The sequence below is a fragment of the Benincasa hispida genome, chromosome 11, assembly GCF_027475165.1.
Source record: "Benincasa hispida cultivar pf3 chromosome 11, pf3_genome.v1.1, whole genome shotgun sequence".
Lineage (NCBI taxonomy): Eukaryota > Viridiplantae > Streptophyta > Magnoliopsida > Cucurbitales > Cucurbitaceae > Benincasa > Benincasa hispida.
Genome location: NC_143488.1, coordinates 13,357,274 through 13,376,883, shown reverse-complemented (window position 1 = coordinate 13,376,883; position 19,610 = coordinate 13,357,274).

The window sequence follows — 19,610 nt, the reverse complement described above, 5'->3', positions numbered from 1 at the left end:
TAGAAAGAAAAATGGTAAGGTATAAGGAATAAAACAAATAGAAAACAAGCAGCCGAAAAAGATGTGTCTCCGGTTGCTACAAACAAGTACGATGTTCGTATTCGTGGATTGTCTATTGCAAAGAAAGAAGTTGGTGTTCCTCCTCATTCGGTGAAACAAAGACGATTTGGTTCAAGCCAACCAGTGGAAATACAAGGAAAGGAGAAAGTAAGTTCTTCATCTCTTACTCTGACTGATTTAGTAGGAAAAGGAGTTGAAATATACCTTGAAAAGAGTAAGTCTTCATCTGAAGTTTCATCGAGTAGCATGCATGACTTTGTGATTGTATCTAGAAACCCTAAGGATGTCCCTAGTATTTCTTATCAGGATCATCTTGAAGCAAGGGCATTGATGAATAATTTGTGAAAGATACTAATACTGCTTTTGATTCTGTTTTGAAAACTATTTTTCTAAGCCTATCCCTGTTGATAAAGTTGGTTATATTTCAATGGAGTCAGTAAATGTCTTATTGCCTAACTCGGATGTGCATGCATTTAATAATTTTGTTAACAAAGTTGTGTCTGAAACTTTGACCTCCTTTGCATCTTTACCTGTTCATACTGATTCTGAAGTTTTTGCTAATACTATTATTCAAGAAGTTGAAAATCCTAGTAATGTTAAAGAAGGGGTTAGGGTTCCTTCTATGTAAGTTGTTGGGAATGATCCAAATGTTGTGGAAACTGAAGGTCATTTTGAAGGTTCTCATGAGAATAAAGATATAAAAAGTGTTGATAATGAAAATTCTAATGATAATGTTCCTTTGTCTGAACTTTCTAAGAAAAAACCTACATATGTAAAAAGTGTTGATAGTGTGTCATCAAAGACATCTAATTTTAAATTTGGTCAAGATGAGCCTGAGGATGTTTCTGATTCCTTTGAATATAGTGGGTTAAAAACCTCTGCTGATCTTGACAAGCCTTCTCCTAATCGGGTTACTAGAGCATCTGTCAAAAATCGAGGAAAGAAAGAAACTGTTTCTCTGCATGTTTCTTCTCCTTTAGATAGTGTATCCTTTCATACTGGACAAGGTGCCAACATGTGAAAATATGTGGTGCAGAGGAAGATTGTTGATAAGAAAGAACTGTCTGACTGGACTCAAGAATGTTTTAATCTTGTTAATATGATTCTCAAGCCCAACTGGACAAAACAGTGTTGAATTTAGGGCCATTTTATCCTCAATTAGTGCGAGAATTTATTGCAGTCTCTCCCCTAAATTTGATAATCCCAATAGTCTAGATTTCTTGAAAGAGCATGTGTGTCACCATATGTTTATCTTCAATGTTGATTTGATTAATAAGTTTCTAAATAGGACAGTGTCGGGAGAGATTCCCGAGAAGATACCATCTTGGAGGGAGTTGGCTTTTGAGTTAACTGGTGGGGCTTGTTCGTACTAGCCCAAGAAAGGGCGATCATCCACTTGAGTTCGAAATGTGCTGTTCGTCACAAGATTGGCATATTTAGCTGGTGTCCGTCTTCCTATAAGTCTAGTTTATCTGTCTCCCTGGCTACTCTATTGTTAGTATTGGTACTTCTTTTGATTTTAGTGCTTTTATTATGAATCAAATTAAAAGTCATATTGGTTCTCAAGCTTTAAAGCTTCCCATTTGTTATCCCCGATTAATTTGTGGTGTGTTGTTGGCTTAGAAACCTGAAAATTCATTATGATGAAGTTGTTGGTCTAGCTACAACGTTTATTTCTATCCATCCAAAAATTTTGCGAACTTTCATGTGCTTGATCTTAAGTTCTTACTACAAATGCTTTTGTTGATGGTGTCTGTAAGGGATTTATTGAATCCTCTTTTGGTAGTCGTGTTCTTCATCATTTGTCATCTGATCTCAAAGACATTGATGCTCAACTTCAAAAGCTTCAGGAGCGTAAAGTGTTGGATTTTATGTCTTAAAACTCATAAATAGTAAATGTTATTGATTAACCGTCACTAATAAAGAGTTATAGATGTTAAATCAATGTTATTGTTTGTATTGTTGTCTATTTTGTCTAAATAACCCTGAATCCAATAAACTAACATCCAAGGCTACCTTATGAGTCTTGAACTGTATGTGGAGACGTATAGAGATCTAAAGGAACCGTTGAAGTCCTTAAGTGGAAACGAGATTGAACCTAAATTCCAAATTTTGCATAATTAACAATTTTACAGAAGAAACAGGATATTATGCATTTAAGATAAAAAACAGCATGGTAAAAGGAAAAATAAAAGAGAATAGGGAGGTGAAAACTAACCCTTGAAGAACAATCTCTTCATGTTTATCCTCTCTACAAAAAATCACGAAATCGAAACCCCACAATAGAAACCACTACTTGATTTTCTCTGTATTTTCTGGGATGAGAATCTAGGAGTATGTGGGCTCTTACCTTTGGTGAGGAAAAGAATTAAGAAAGAGAAGAGAGCTGAGAGATTGGGAGAGATTAACTATTACATAACTCTTTTGTAAAAACCTAATGGAGGAAGAAGATGAAGAATCAAAATTCAACCAACATTTTTCCACTAACACGTGGAAAAATAATAAATGAGATTAATTTTAATAAAAACACTAATATATATTTATATGATGACCACTTTATCATATAAGATATATTAAACTATATGTTATATCAAATATTACATATAACATATAGTTTAATATTGTATCCAATACAATATAACCTATAGTTTAATTCTTTAACAACAATATTTAATATAAATCTCATTTATATTAAATTTAATTATATGAATCCAATTCACATAATTAATAGTTGAATTATATTCAAATATTTATTTCCTCTCAAATATACTTTATATTATAATGTATCAAATACATTATAGTAATTATATTATATATATAATTAAATTAAATTAATTATATCACATATAATTAATTCCCTCAATTACTTTGAACTATTCAAATTAATCCATAATTGATTCTCATATATCCCCTTTGAGCTACAGAGAAGAACTCATAGATCTGTAGCTTGAAGCTCTAATAGTACTTGAATAATTAATTAAACTAATTAATTTACTCAACATCCATTAATTGCGGACACTCTACTAAAGACCGACAACTGCACTCTTCACACTATAGATATATGTTGTGTTCATTGGATATAACCAATCAACAGTGCAATAACCATTCACAAATCACTTGTATGTACAGCTAGGCCAAAATTACTGTTTTTCCCCTATAGTTACATCTAACTCCTTAAGTACCACTAATTCCTCTAATGAACAATAAATCATAGTCCAACTATAACTAAACTTCTCTGGGGCTAGGAGAGGGTGTGCGCCACATTTTTCAAGCCACGAAATCAACCATTAAGAGAGCAATTTATTTACTTACCCCTACATCAGGGAAGGAGTGAATTCCTTCTTGTGTAGTTGTGTTCCCAGCTCCCCAATCAGACGCACCCCCAAAATGGTAGGCTTGTTGAATCGATAATCTAGCCACTCTCACCTATACAAATCAAAGGACCGCCTTCATGGGTAGAAGTTCACAACTCACTCAGGATTCAGATCATGTCATTTATGGTCATCCTGGTGAAATGTAAGTCTCCATTATGAACGATGTTATATAATGAGACTGGTCATTTCGTGGTTCGGTCTTATACAAACTTCTTTATATAGAATAACCTCGCTGACATGTCTCCACATGAATGATCAGGATTATATCATTTGTAGCACTTTACAACAATTGTAACGTCTACAAAGCAGGCTGTACTCGTAATGTCACCAGGATAAGGTATCCAACCTTATCCATCTACTACAGACCATTTAGGTTATCATTTAAACCTGATCCACCTGTATGTCTCTACATATATGTTTAAGCTACAAAAGATAACCGTGGATGTTAGTTATTGGTTTGTGGGTTTAATGCTACGAAATGTCAAATAAAACATCTCATATTTTATTAAATAATAAAATGTTTATACAATACAATTACAAACTATAGAACCCTACGAGATTTAGAACACCAACCTCAACAATCTCCCACTTTTCCTAAAGATAGTAGGGTGTACAATGTAAAAGTCAAGCTAATATACAAGTACACAAAACAATAAACTAGGGCATAATACGCGCCAAGTACAAAATCTCTCACTTGCTTTAGACTATATGTGGCCTGTCCCTTAGACCGAGTCTGTAGGTAACCCTCAAACACCTTAGCCATGAGGGACTTTTTCAACGGATTAGCAACGTTGTGCTTCGAAACTATCTGCGTGACGATCATGTCCCCTCGATGTACAATTTCTCGGATAAGATGATACTTTCCCTCGATGTTCTTCTTGTTTGTGACTTTGAGGCTCTCGGCCTTGACATGTCTGGAATCACTTCCAGATCAGCCAGGAATCTCCTGAGCCATACAACTTCTTTAGCAGCTTCACTAGCTGCTATGTACTCAGCCTCCATGGTGGAGTCAGCAATGCACCCCTACTTGGTGTTTCTCCAGACTACTAGTTTTCCAATTAGAGTGAACACTAATCCTGCTGTGGATTTTCTAGAATCCTTATCAGTCTGAAAACCAGAGTTCATGTATCCTATAAGGATCAAATCCTTAGAACTATACACGAGCATGTAGTCCCTCATTCTCTATAGATACTTGAGGATGTTCTTAACAGCGGTCCAGTGATCAAATCCTGGATTAGACTGATATTTATTGACTATACCGACCACATATCAGATATCAGGTCTAATACATAACATCACATACATTAGGTTGCCAACAGCCGATGTATAAGGGATCTGTCTCATTTCCTCAACCTCTTAAGGTGTCTTAGGACACTGTTCCTTAGACAATATAACTCTATGTCTAAAATGGAGTAAACATTTCTTATAGTTCTGCATTGAAAATTTGACAAGCATCTTGTCAATGTACGATGCCTGAGATAGAGCTAGTGGTTTGTTCTTTCGATCTCTAAAGATTTGAATTCCCAAAACAAACTGAGCCTCTCCCAAATCTTTCATTTGGAATTGGGTCGTTAGCCAATTCTTAACTTCATTCAATAGACCTACATCATTCCCACTGAGTAGGAAATTGTCTACATACTATTGAGGATGATGCCCTAAACTCTCGTTGGGTTCTGTAGTTTGTAAACACAGTTTTGAACAAATGCTTGTGATGTAATAATATATGATATTTTCTTCACTTTTGTCTATGGAACATTGGATGTTTTAATTGCTTTATCACAAACCAATAAATTAAGATCCCTGGTTGTCGTTTGTAACTTAAGCATGTATGTAGAGATATACAGGTGGATCATGTCTTAAATGATAACCAACATGGTCTGTGGTATATGGATATAGGAGGGAAACCTTGTAATGCTACGGATGCAGCCCGCTTTGTAGTATAGTTACAAGTATTGTGATTTGTTACAGATGGTTTGATCCTGATCATTCATGTGGAGACATGCGAGCGGGGGCATCCTATACAAATGAGTTTGTATAAAACTGGACCACGAAGTGTTATAGTCTTATTATATAACGCCGTTCATGACAGAGACTTTACTTTACTAGGATGACTATAGGTAACATGACCTCAATCCTGAGTGATTTGGGAACTCCTACATTTGAGGGTGGTCCTTTGATTTGCATGGGTGCGAGTTGCAAGATTGCCTACTCAAACCTACCATTTTGGGGATTTGTCTGATTTAGGAGCTGGGAACTCAACTAGACAAGATGGAATTCACTCCTTTCCCAAAGCAGGGGTAAGTAGATAGATTGCTCCTTTAAGGGTTGATTCTGGGGCTTGAACAATGTGGCGCCACACACCTTCTCATGGCTCGAGAGGTATCCATACATAGTAGGACTATGTTGTATTGTGCATTAGAGGGATCAGTGGTACTTAAGAAGTTAGATGTAACTATAAGGGTAAAACGATAAATTGGCTCAGTTGTCCTTACGAGCATCTGTGAAGGGTTATCGTATTATTGATTGGTTATATCCGATGGACACAAAAATATATCTGTGGTAACGGATGATGGATCTTGTGGCTAAAGAGTTTAGTCAGCTATTCACGTACCGTTGAAGCTTCGAGCCATAGGTCCATAAGGTCCCCTTGGTAGCTCAATGGATTCAAGTTGAGAATCAGTTTTTGGGTCAGTTTGAAGTGTTCAAATTGACAAGAGAGAGTTCGATTATATATGATATGATTGAACGGGTCAATTATATATGGTATAGTTGACATGATGTATGAGATACATTAATTGGAGGAAAATGATATAAATATGATTTATATCTAATGGAGGAGAAAAAGACTATGGTTCATATGTTGCATATGATGTGATATTAAACCATAGGTTATAATTATAATATGATTATATTTATTTTTTAATTAAAAAATTATGGGATAATTGTTGCTCGACTTTTTCTCCGTAACCGAATGAGATAGTAGAAGATTGTATTAAGTTTTCGTAACTGAAGGATAAAATGAAAAATGTTTTCATGTTGCAAAGGATCAGAGATTTGCTCATCGGATTGTGTATACTGCCTATCGCATAGCAAATTGAGAGCATACACGACAGCTCAACGTTTCTAAACGATTGTATACACGCACGAGTTTTTCTAAACGATCGCATAGATTTTAATAAACGATCGTCTAGTGTTTTTCTACGCGATCGCATGTCCGAGCGTTTACTAAACGGTCATCTATACGATTGCGCCCATTTTGCTACACGATCGTGTACCTCTAACTAAACGATCAAGCATCGCCTATACGATAGACACCTGATATCTCCCACTTGCTTGGTCGTGGTAAACGATCGTCTCTTCGTCCTTCCCTCTACCAAATCCAATAGAGCCCATACCTCTTGGATTCTCATTCTGAGAATACCAAGGGTTTCGAGTGGTGGTGTCTTCCTTGCTACCAAATTCGTGAGGAGTCTGTTCGTGGGTAGACGATTTGGTGGAGGATTTCTTGGACAATCTCAGCAAGAGTGAGACGTGTAGTCTGTTCGACAAAAGCGAGATTTCTGTGAAGAAGGGTTCTTCAATTGGTATGTATCTTCTCTCTTTGTTTTAAAGTTTTAAAGCATGCCTGTAATTTCTTGTTAATGCATAATTTGTTTGTTTGATTATGAATGCAATAATTCTGTCATAATGAGTTTGGAACGATCTTGCTTCCGCTCACAGGTACTTTTTGATAAGGGTTCCTTCACATACAACACTAGAAAAGCTACTGAATTGTTGATGATTCTTTTGTATACACAAGGCTCATCAATATTCTGATCAAAGACATAAGATTTGATTGCATATCAAATTTTATATTCCAAGATCGAGAAGTTTTCTTCAATCCATAGATGGACCAATTAAGCCTGCAAAACTTTTCTTCTTGACCTTAGGTTATGAATCCCTCAGGTTACTGCATATAAATGTCTCAACAAGATTGCTATTCAGAAAGGTAGTCTTGACATTCATTTGCTAGATCTCATAGTCATAATATGAGGCAATGAACCGAAGAATTCGGATAGACTTCAACATGGCAACAGGTGAGAAAGTTTCCTCATAGTCAACTCCCTCAATCTGCATATAACCCTTTGCCACAAGTCTAGCCTTGAAGGTTTGCACTTTCCCATAAGCACCCAATTTTCTCTTGTAGATCCATTTGCAACCTATAGGTTTTACCCCATCAGGTTGATATATAAGATCCCAAACTGAATTGAAGTACATAGACTCCATTTTAAGATCCATAGCTTTGATCCACTCATCTTTATCAACATCCTCCATTGCCTTTTTGTAAGACAATGGATCTTCTACATCTCTATCAGCTACCATAGCTAGGATTTCTGCTAAACCCATATAACAGACTTATGAGTTCGCAACCCTCCCACTACGTCGAGGTTCCCTCAACACTTGAAGTGGATTTGACCTATTAGATGATCCAACTTCAACAACTTTTGTTGAGGTGTTGGGTTCTTCAACAACTATTTTTGAAGTTTCAGTAATTTCATTGAAAATTTTATTCAACACAATTTTATTGCAACGCATGTGCTCCTTTATATGGTCTTCTTTTAGAAAAATAGCATTTGTCAACACAAACACTTTATTTTCCTTAGGATCGAAGAAGTAACCACCTCTCATTCCTTTAGCATTACAAATAGGCATAGTTTTGAACGAGGTTCCAGTTTCTTAGAATTTGCCTCAAGCTCATGTGCTGGGCAACCCAGATTCTAAAATGACTTAAACTAGCTTTACGACCATTTCATAACTCTAAAGACGTTCTCGTAACACTCTTGGATAGAACACAATTCAAAATATATGCTATAGTCTGTACTGCAGTCTCTACTGGGCAAAAAACCTGGCTCTGATACCAATTGAAGGAACCATGAAGGTTCTGGAGTGAAAACGAGATTGGACCCAAATCCCAAATTTTACAGAATTAAAAATTTTACAGAAGAAACAAAATATCATGCATTTAAGATAAAATACAACATGCTAAAAGGAAAAATAAAAGAGAATAGGGAAGTGAAAACTAACCCTTGAGGAATGATTTCTTCATGTTTATCCTCTCTACAAAAAATCACGAACTCAAAACCCCATAATAGATATCACCACTTGATTTCCTCTGTATTCTCTAGGATGAGAATCCAGGAGTATGTGGGCTCTAGCTTTTGGTGAGGGAAAGAATTAAGAGAGAGAAGAGAGTTGGGAGATTGGGAGAGATTAACTATTACAGAACTCTTCTGTAAAAACCTAAAGGATGAAGAAGATGAAGAATCAAAATTCAACCAACCTCTTTACACTAATACGTAGTAGAGAGAAAATAACTCCCTCCCTATTTTTTTTTTTAAAAATAAAATTAACTTTAATAAAAACATTAATATATATTTACATGATAACCATTATTAAATTATATGTTATATCAAATATAACATATAACCTATAGGTTAATATTGTATCCAATCCAATATAACCTATAGTTTAGTTCTCTTAACAACGACATTTAATATAAATCTCATTTATATTAAATTTAATTATATGAATCCAATTCACATAATTAATATTTGAATCATATTCAAATATTTATTTCTTCTTAAATAAACTTTATATTATAATGTATCAAATACATTATAGTAATTATATCACATATATAATTAAATTAAATTAATTATATCACATATAGTTAATTCCCTCAATTAATTTGAACTATTTAAATTAATCCACAATTGATTCTCATAAATCCTCGTTGAGCTATAGAGGGGACCTCATAGACCTGTAGCATTAAGCTCCAACGATACTTGAATAATTAACTAAACTCTTTAATTAATTTACTCAACATCCATTAACTGTCGGACACTCCACGAAAAATCAAAAGTTGCACTCTTCGCACTACAGATATATTTCTGTGTCCATTGGATATAACCAATCAACCGTGTAACAACCCTTCACAAATTGCTAGTAAGTATAGCTATGCCAAAATTACCATTATTTTCCTATAGTTACATCTAACTCCTTAAGTACCATTGATCCCTTTAATGAACAATAAATCATAGTCCAACTATGACTAAACCCCTCTCGAGTCAGGAGAGAGTATGGCGCCACATTGTTCAAGCTCTGGAATCAACCCTTAAAAGAGCAATTTATCTACTTATCCCTACCTAAGGGAAGGAGTAAATTCCTACTTGTGTAGTTGTGTTCCCAACTCCCAAATCAGACGAATATCCAAAATGTTAAGCTTGTTAAGTCAGCGATCTGACCACTCTCACCCATACAAATCAAAGGATTGCCTTCATGGGCAGGAGTTCACAACTCGTTCAGGATTTAAGTCAAGTCACCATGGTCATCCTGGTGAAATGTAAGTCACCATTTCATGGTTCGGTCTTATACAAACTCCTTTGTATAGAATATTCCCACTCACATGTCTCCACATGAATGATTAGGATCAGGTCATTTGTAGCACTTTACAACAATTGTAGCATCTACAAAGCGGGTCGTACTCGCAGTGTCACAAGGATAAGCTATCCAGTCTTATCCATCTACTACAGACTATTTAGGTTATCACTTAAACATGATTCACCTGTATATCTCTCTCTACATACATGTTTAAGCTACAGAAGATAATCTTGGATGTTAGTTTATTGGTTTGTGGTTTTAATGCTACTAAATGTCAAATAAAACGTCTCATATTTTATTAAATAAATAAAATGTTCGTACAATACAATTAAAAACTATAGGACCCTACGAGATTTAGGGCACCGACCCTAACAAGATTAATGTTCAAGATGCAGTCTAAAGGGTCTATAGTATAGGGATAAGACTGGATATCTTATCCTGGTAATACTATGGATACAACCATCTTTGTATATGATACAAACTTAATGATCTAGTGCACTCGTGTAGGTGGCACGCGAGCAGGGATATCCTATGCAATGAGTTTGCATAAGACTGAACTGGCAAATAGTAACCACTAGATGTAATACCGTTGACTAGTTAGGTTTCTATTTCAATAGGATGACCTAGGCGACTTAGTCTTAATCTAAAGTATATTATGAACTCATGTTCATGAGGAATTGTCTTTTGATTTGCATGGGTAGAGTGGCCAGTTCGCCGACCCAATGTGCATACCATTTTAGGGACAAGTGTTGGAATTGATGTTCTAATTCTCCTAGAGTCTCGTAGTTTGTAAACTGTACACAATATTATGAATAAAATAAGAGTTATTTTATTTGGCATTTACTCATATCCAATAAACAAATCTCCATAGTTATTGTATGTAAACTTAAGCATGTATATGAGATATACAAGTGGATCATGCCTTAAGTGACAACCTAAAAAGGTCTGTAGTATAAGGATGAAAGAGGGATACCTGATCCTGGTGACATTACGGATACGATCGGCTTTGTAAAGTGTTGTGAACTACTATAGATGGTAGATCCTGGCCATTCATGTGGAGACATGCGAGTAGGGATGTCTTATACAAAGAGTTTGTATAAGATCAAACCACGAGATGACTAGTCTCTTTATATAACGCCATTGATACTTGAGACTTACATCTCACCTAAACGACCATAGGTGACATGACCTCAATCCTGAGTGTTCTAGAAACTCTTGCCTTTGAGGGAGGTCCTTTGATTAGTATGGGTGAGAGTGGCCAGATTGCCAACTCAACATGCCTACCTTTTTGGGTATTTGTCTGATTTGGGAGCTAGAAACTCAGTTACACAAGATGGAATTCACTCCTTCCCCAAAGCAGGGGTAAGTAGATAGATTGCTCCCTTAAGGGCTGATTCCGGGTCTTGAACATAGTGGCCACAACTTCTCTTTGGAAGAGAGGTCTCAGTAATAGTAGAACTATGACTTATGTTCATTAGAAGGATCTGTGGTACTTAAGGAGTTAGATGTAACTACATGGGCATAACGATTATTGGCCCAATTGTACTTACGAGCGATCTGAGAACGATTATCACACTATTGATTGGTTGATATGGACACAAAATATATCTGTAGTAAGAAAAGTACAGCTGTCGGTCTTTAGTGGAGTGTCTGACAGTTAACAGATGGTGGATCTCGTGGCTAAGAAGTTTAGTCAGCAATTTACGTACCATTGGAGCTTTAAGCTACAGGTCCATAAGGTCCCCTTGGTAGCTCAATGGATTCAAGTTGAGAATCAGTTCTTGGTGTTGATTTGGAATGTTCAAATTAACAAGAGGAAATTCCATTATATATGATATGATCGGTGTGATGTCTGAGATACATCAAGTGAAGGATTAATGTAAATGAGATTTATATTAAGTACCATAAAAATAGAAAAAAAGCTATGGTTTATATGTTTCATGAGATGAAATATTAAAACTATAGGTTATAAATATAATATGGTAAGTTGGTTATCATATATATTTATAATAATATTAATTATTGGATAATTATATCTTTTTCTCTAATAATCAAATGAGTGGGAGGTTATTGGTGATTTTATGGTAACCATGAGATAAAAGAAAAAAGGTTTTCCTAAATTTAGTACAGATTTTTACAAGAGTTGCTATTCTCGGGAAAGAACTCACAGATAGCTGTCAAGTGAGAATTGTTTTCACTAAACGATAGCTGAAAGAGAGACTAAACGATCGTGGAGTGACATTATACGATAGTTCACTCAGTTGGTCGTAGCTAAACGATAGCAGGACATTTGCTATCGATAGCTTTTCTTTTTCTAAACGATTGAGCATTTGTCTATACGAGAGAATGTAGTCATCTCCCACTTGCTTAATCGTCTACGCGATTGTTACTCCTCTTGTCTATTTCTTTAACCAAGTCCACACAGAGCTCACACGGAGAATACCAAGGTAGCTATTGTGGTGCTGTTCTCACTCAGCTCGACTAGGTTCGAGGTTTTGGAGGCCATTTGTTGGGTTCGTGATCTTGGAGATCGTTGAATTCATGGTTTCTGTTGATTGTGTTGTCTTGGGGTCGTTGTGTTCGAGCGTTTGTGTGTTGCTGTCTTGGGGATTGAACGAGCATTCGTGATCAAGAGAATTTGAAGATGAGTCTTCAAAGGTATGTATAATTTCTTCCTTGATTATCTTTGCAAAGTATGCTATAATTTCGTATTGTGCATGACCGGTTAGTTTCCGTTTCTTGACAATAATTCTGTATGTTCAATATCAAATGGAATTTGGAACGATCATTCCGCTGCTCATAGAAATCCTCATGTCTGATTTCTTTCAACAAGATCGAGTGGGGAGCTGAGAACATAATCCGGCCAAACGAACTAACCTAACTTTCGTATAGGTTTATAATTTGAGACATGAGGTTAAGCAAGTGGAAGAGAATGCCATCGTATAGCAGAGTGCATATCGTTTAGACAAAGTTATACAATCGTATAGGTTTTACTAAGCGATCGTTTAGTAATAGGTAAACGATCGTTTAGAAAATGCGACACGCTGGGCGATCGTTTAGGAAAACTAAGCGATCGTTTAGAGAAAGGTGTGCGATCGTTTAGACGTGGGTGTGCGATCGTTTAAGCGATGAAGCTCTATCATATAGGCTCTCAACTAAGCGACCAATACATTTTCACACCGACTGCGATTTTTTCGAACTCTTTAATAAATGAAACAAATTTTCATTTTATTCTTCGGTTACAATAACCGAATATGACTTCTCCCACTAACACACAGATTGAGGATAATATTTCGGCCAATTATCTCATAATTAACCAATTTTATAATAAATGAATATAATCATATTATATTCTTAATATAATCATATTATATTCTTACCCTATAGTTTGATATCACATATCTACTATAGTAATTTCTCCTCCACTTGATATAAATCATATTTATATCTAATTTCCTCCAAAATAATGTATCTCATACATTAAGCAAATTATACCATAAATAATTAACCAGTTCAATTATATCATATATAATCGAACTCCCTCTAGTCAATTAGAACATTTCAAACTGCCCCAAAAACTGATTCTCGACTTTATTCAAGCTACCAAGGGGACCTTATGGACCTGTGGCTCGAAGCTCCAACGGTACATGAATAGCTGACTAAACTCTTTAGCCACGAGATCCACCATCCGTTGACCGCTAGACATTCCACTAAAGACCAACAACTGTACTCTTCTTACCACAGATATATTTCTGTGTCCATTGGATATAACCAATCATGAGTACGATGACCCTTCATAGATGCTCGTAAGTATAGCTGAGTCAATTTATCATTTTGCCCCCGTAGTTACCTCTCACTTCTTAAGTGCCACTGATTCCTTTAATGAACAATACAACATAGTCCAACTATGTATGAACACCTCTCTGGCCAAGAGAAGATGTGTGATGCCAAATCGTTCAAGCCTTGGAATCAGCCTTTAAGAGAGCTATCTATCTACTTACCCCTACTTCGGGGAAAGAGTGAATTCCATCTTGTATAGCTGAGTTCCCAGCTCCCAAATTAGATGAATCCTCAAAATGGTAGGTTTGAATCGGCAACCTAGCCACTCGCACCCATACAAATGAAAGGACTGCCTTCAATGGCAGGAGTTCTCAACTCACTCAGGATTGAGGTCATGTTACCTATGGTCATCCTAGTGAAGTGAAGTCCATGTCATGAACGATGTTATATAACAAGACATTAATACATTGTGGTCAGGTCTTATACAAACTCTTTGTATAGGACGTCCCCACTCGCATGTCCCCTACACGAATGATCGGGATCAGACCATCTGTGACAAGTCACAACACTTGTGACCATTCCACAAAGTAGGCCGCATTCGTAGCATTACCAGGATAAGATTTTCCTCCTATATCCATATACTACAGACCATTTTGGTTATCACTCAAGACATGATCCATTGTATGTCACCATATATATGCTTAAGTTACATACAGATAACCAGGGATTTTATGTTTATTGGTTTATGGTAATACAAATAAAACATATAATTGAGCAAAATCAAGATGTGAAGTAAAATATCATATATTATACAACACAAACGTTTGTACAAACTATAGGACACGAGACTTTAGGGCATCAACCCCAATAATCTCCCACTTGTCCTAAAGCGAAGTGGGGTGTACATAAAATTAGTACAAAACAATAAACAAGGGTATAAAAGCCCAATACAAAAATATCTCCCACTTGCCCTAGTCAAGCCGCGGGTGATCCTATAGAACCATACTCTGAAGATGACTCTCAAACACTGTAGCCATGAGAGCCTTCGTAAACGGGTCAGCAACATTATGCTCTGAAGCAATCTTCGTGACGATCACGTCCCCTCCTTAGTAGCTTCGCAAGCCGCTACATACTCCACCTTCATAGTGGAGCCGGCGATGCACCCCTGCTTAGTGCTTCGCCACACTACAGCTCCTCCGTTAAGAGTAAAGACTGACCTTAATGTGGACTTGCGAGAGTCCATATCAGTCTGAAAGTCAGAATCTGTGTATTCAGTAAGGATCAAATTCCTAGATCCATACACGAGCATGTAATCCCTCGTTCTCCGAAGATACATGAGGACATTCTTCACTGTGGTCCAGTGACACTGACCTGGGTTAGAGTGATGCCTACTGACTATGCCCACAGTGTAGTAGGTGTCTGGACAAGTATAGAGCATCGCATACTTCAAGCAGCCAATGACAGACGCATATGGGACCCGTCTCATCTCCTCAACCTCTTGAGGCGTCTTAGAACACATGTCCTTAGACAAAGTGACTCCATGCCTAAACGGCAGTAGGCCTCTCCTTGAGTCCTGCATTGAGTACTTGAGCAACATCTTGTCAATGTACAATGCCTGAGACAGTGATGTACTTTGTTCTTACAATCCCAAAAGATCTGCATACCTAAAACAAACTGAGCCTTTCCCAAATATTTCATTTGGAATTGGGTCGCTAGCCAGTTCTTAACTACAGTCAGTAGACCTACATGTCGCTAGCCAGTTCTTAACTACAGTCAGTAGACCTACATCATTCCTAATGAGTAGTATATCGTCTATGTACAACACTAAGAAAACTATTGAAGCGTTGATGATCTTCTTGTAGACACAAGGTTCATCAACGTTTTGGTCAAAGCCATACGACTTGATCACAGTATTAAACCGTATGTTCCAAGATCTAGACGCTTGCTTCAGCCCATAAACGGACCAATTCAACTTGCAAACCTTTTGCTCTTGCCTTAGGCTATGAATCCATCGAGTTCACCCTATAAATGGTCTCTTTAAGATTGCCATTCAGAAAGGTCATCTTGACGACCATTTGCCAAATCTCATAATTATAATAAACTGCAATGAACAGGAGGATGCAGATCGACTTGAGCATGGCAACAGGTGAGAAAGTCTCCTCATAGTCGACTCCCTCTACCTAGGTATAACCCTTTGTCACAAGTCGATCTGAAGGTTTGTCCTTCCCATCAGCACCCCGTTTTTGCTTGTAGATCCATTTACAACCTATAGGTCTTACCCCATCAGGCTGATCTACAAGATCCCATACTGAGTTGAAGTACATCAATTCCATCTCGAGATTGATGGCTTTGACCCATTCATCTTGGTCAACATCCTCCATTGCTTTCTGATAAGACAACGGATCCTTAACGTCGCCATCTGCTACCATAGCAAGGATTCCCGTAAAACCCAGATAGTGAAGAGATGGGCTCACAACTCTCCCACTACGTTGAGGTTCCTTCAACTTTTGAGGTGGAACCTACCTACTAGATGAACTCCCATAAACAATTCTTGCTAATGTAGTAGGTTCTTCAACAATTCTTGTTGAAGTTTCAGTAGTTTCATTGAAAAGCTCATGCAACACGACTTTACTTCGTGGACTGTGCTCCCTTATATGATCCTCCTCTAGGAAAGTAGCGTTTGTTGAAACAAACATCCTATTTTCTGATGGATCATAAAAACAACCCCCTTGTGTACCGTTAGGGTAGCCTACAAAGAGGCATAACCTCGACCGTGATTCCAACTTCTTGGGATTAGCCTCAAACATGTGTGTAAGGAAACCCCAAATGTGGAAGTGACATAAACTAGCTTTAAGCTCGTTCCAAAACTTCAGATGTGTTCTCGAGAAGTAAGTGGGAACAAACTTGATTAGTAGACGATAAGTAAGTGGGAGAGAATGCTATCGTATAGCGGAGTTCTTATCGTTTAGACAAAGCAACACGATCGTGTCGTCTAGTAGTAGGTAAATGATCGTTTAGAAAACACGGCACACTAGGTGATCGTTTAGGAAAGCTAAGCGATCATTTAGAGAAAAGCGTGCGATCATTTAGACGCGGGTGTATGATTGTTTAAGCGATGAAGCTCTATCATATAGACTCTCCGCTAAGCAACCAATACATTTTCACACCGACTGCGATTTTGTCGAACTCTTTATAAAATGAAACAAATTTTATTTTATTCTTCGGTTAAAATAACCGAATACAGCTTCTCCCACTAACGCACGATTGAGGAGAATATTTCGGCCAATTATCTCATAATTAACCAATTTAATAATAAATGAATATAATCATATTATATTCTTACCCTATAGTTTGGTATCACATATCTACTATAGTAATTTCTCCTCCATTTAATATAAATCATATTTAGATCTAATTTTCTCCAAAATAATGTATCTCATACATTTTGCCAATCATACCATAAATAATTAACCAGTTCAATTATATCATATATAATTAAACTCCCTCTAGTCAATTAGAATATTTGAAATTGACCCAAAAACTAATTCTCGACTTTAGGGCATCAACCCCAACAATCTCCAACTTATCTTACAGCGAAGTGGGATGTACATAAAACTAGTACAAAACAATAAACTAAGGCATACAAGCCCAATACAAGAATATCTCCCACTTGCCCTAGTCCAACCGTGGGTGATCCTGTAGACCCATACTCTGAAGGTGACCCTCAAACACTATAGCCATGAGAGCCTTCGTAAACGGGTCAGTAACATTGTGCTCCGAAGTGATCTTCGTGGCGATCAGTCCCCTCGATGCACTATCTTGCAGATTAGATGATACTTCCGCTTTATGTGTTTGCCACGTCTGTGACTCATTGGCCCCTTGGAGTTTGCCACTGCCCCATTATTATCACAATAGAGGGTAATAGGCCTAGACATATCTGGAACAACTTCCAATTCTGTCAAGAACTTCCTGAGCCAGACGACCTCCTTAACAGCTTCGCAAGCCGCTACGTACTCCACCTCCATAATGGAGTCGGCGATTCACCCTTGCTTAGTGCTTCGCCACACTACAGCTCCTCCGTTAAGAGTAAAGATTGAGCTTGAGGTGGACTTGCAAGAGTTCTTATCAGTCTGAAAGTCAGAATCCGTGTATTCAGTAAGGATAAAATCCCTAGATCTATACATGAGCATGTAGTCCCTCATTCTCCGAAGATATTTGAGGATTTTCTTCACTGTGGTCCAGTGACCCTAGCCTGGGTTAGATTGATACCTACTAACTATGCCCACAGCGTAGCAGATGTCTGGACGAGTACAGGGCATCACGTACATCAAGCTGAGATAGTGTTAGCACTTTATTCTTACGATCCCGAAAGATCTGTATACCTTGAACAAACTGAGCCTCTCCCAAATCTTTCATTTGGAATTGGTTCGCTAGCCAGATCTTAACTATAGCCAGTAGACCTACATCATTCTCAATGAGTAGTATATTGTTTACGTACAACACTAAGAAGACTACTGAAGCGTTGATGATCTTCTTGTAGACACAATGTTTATCAACGTTTTGGTCAAAGCCATACGACTTGATTGCAGTATCAAACCGTATATTCCAAGATCTAGACGCTGGTTTCAGCCCGTAAATGGACCAATTCAGCTTGCAAACCTTTTGCTTTTGACCTTAGGCAGACAACTAGCAATAACCTAGTCAAGAAAGCATCCTATAACCAATTAAGGTAGGATAGCCCTAACCCTAATTAATCTACATACTTCTGAAGGAACTCTTAACGAAGAGCATCCATGAGCGCGTTTGGATCTTTCTGATTTCATTATGACTAAAATACAACACATACATCTATCAAACAATTATGAAATTTACACTAATTAAAAGCATATTTTGAACACTAAAATACAAGGGAAAGAGTTCTCGTGCCAGTTGAAGACCATCTTCAAGCTATGGAACCCTTACGCAATGGAAGAACCTCTACTCGCACTCTATCGCCCAATAAACCAGTCGGCTTCAGTAGCACGATCGTCTACACGAACGGCAGCAACATGAACAGTCACGAATAAATGAACAACAGCGAGGGTGACACCACCAAATGGAGCCCTTGGTAATCTCGGAGTGAGAATCCAAAGTGTGGTCGTTGGTGAATTTGGTAGAGGTAGGAGAAAAAACAAATCGTGTAAATGATAAACAAATGGGAGAGAAAAGGAGCTACCATATAGCTATGTGCTTATCGTTTAGAAGAAGCTACACGATCGTGTAGGTTTTACTAAGCGGTTGTTCAGAAAATGGAAGACGATTGTTTAGAAAACTCGGCACACTATGAGATCATTGAGGAAAGCTAAACGATTGTTTAGGGACGAGCGTTCGATCGTTTAGGCGCTAGTGTGCGATCGTTTAGGCGATGAGCGACTATCGTATAGGCTCTCAAACTATGCGATCGTTAAGTTTTCACACCAATTGCGATCTTTTCTTCGAACCTTTGTAAAATGAAACAAATTTTCATTTCATTCTTTGGTTACAATAACCGACTTCGGATTCTCCCACTAATGCATGATTGAGAGAAGTTTTAGGCCAATTATCATATAATTACCCAATTTAATAATTAATGAATATAATCATATTATATTCTTACCCTATAGTTTGATATCACTTATCACTGTAGTAATTTTTCGTCTACTTGATATAAATCCTATTTATATCTAATTTCCTCCAAAATAATGTATCTCATACATTTAGTTAATTATATCATATATAATCAACCAGTTCAATTATATCATATAAAATTGAACTCCCTCTAGTCAATTTGAACATTTAAAACTGACCCAAACACTTATTCTCAACTTTATTCAAGCCACCTAGGGGACCTAATGAACCTGTGGCTCGAAGCTCCAACGGTCCGTGAATAACTGACTAAACTCTTTTTACAGGCATTCCGTTAACTGTCATCTGTTAACTGCCAGGCATTCCACTAAA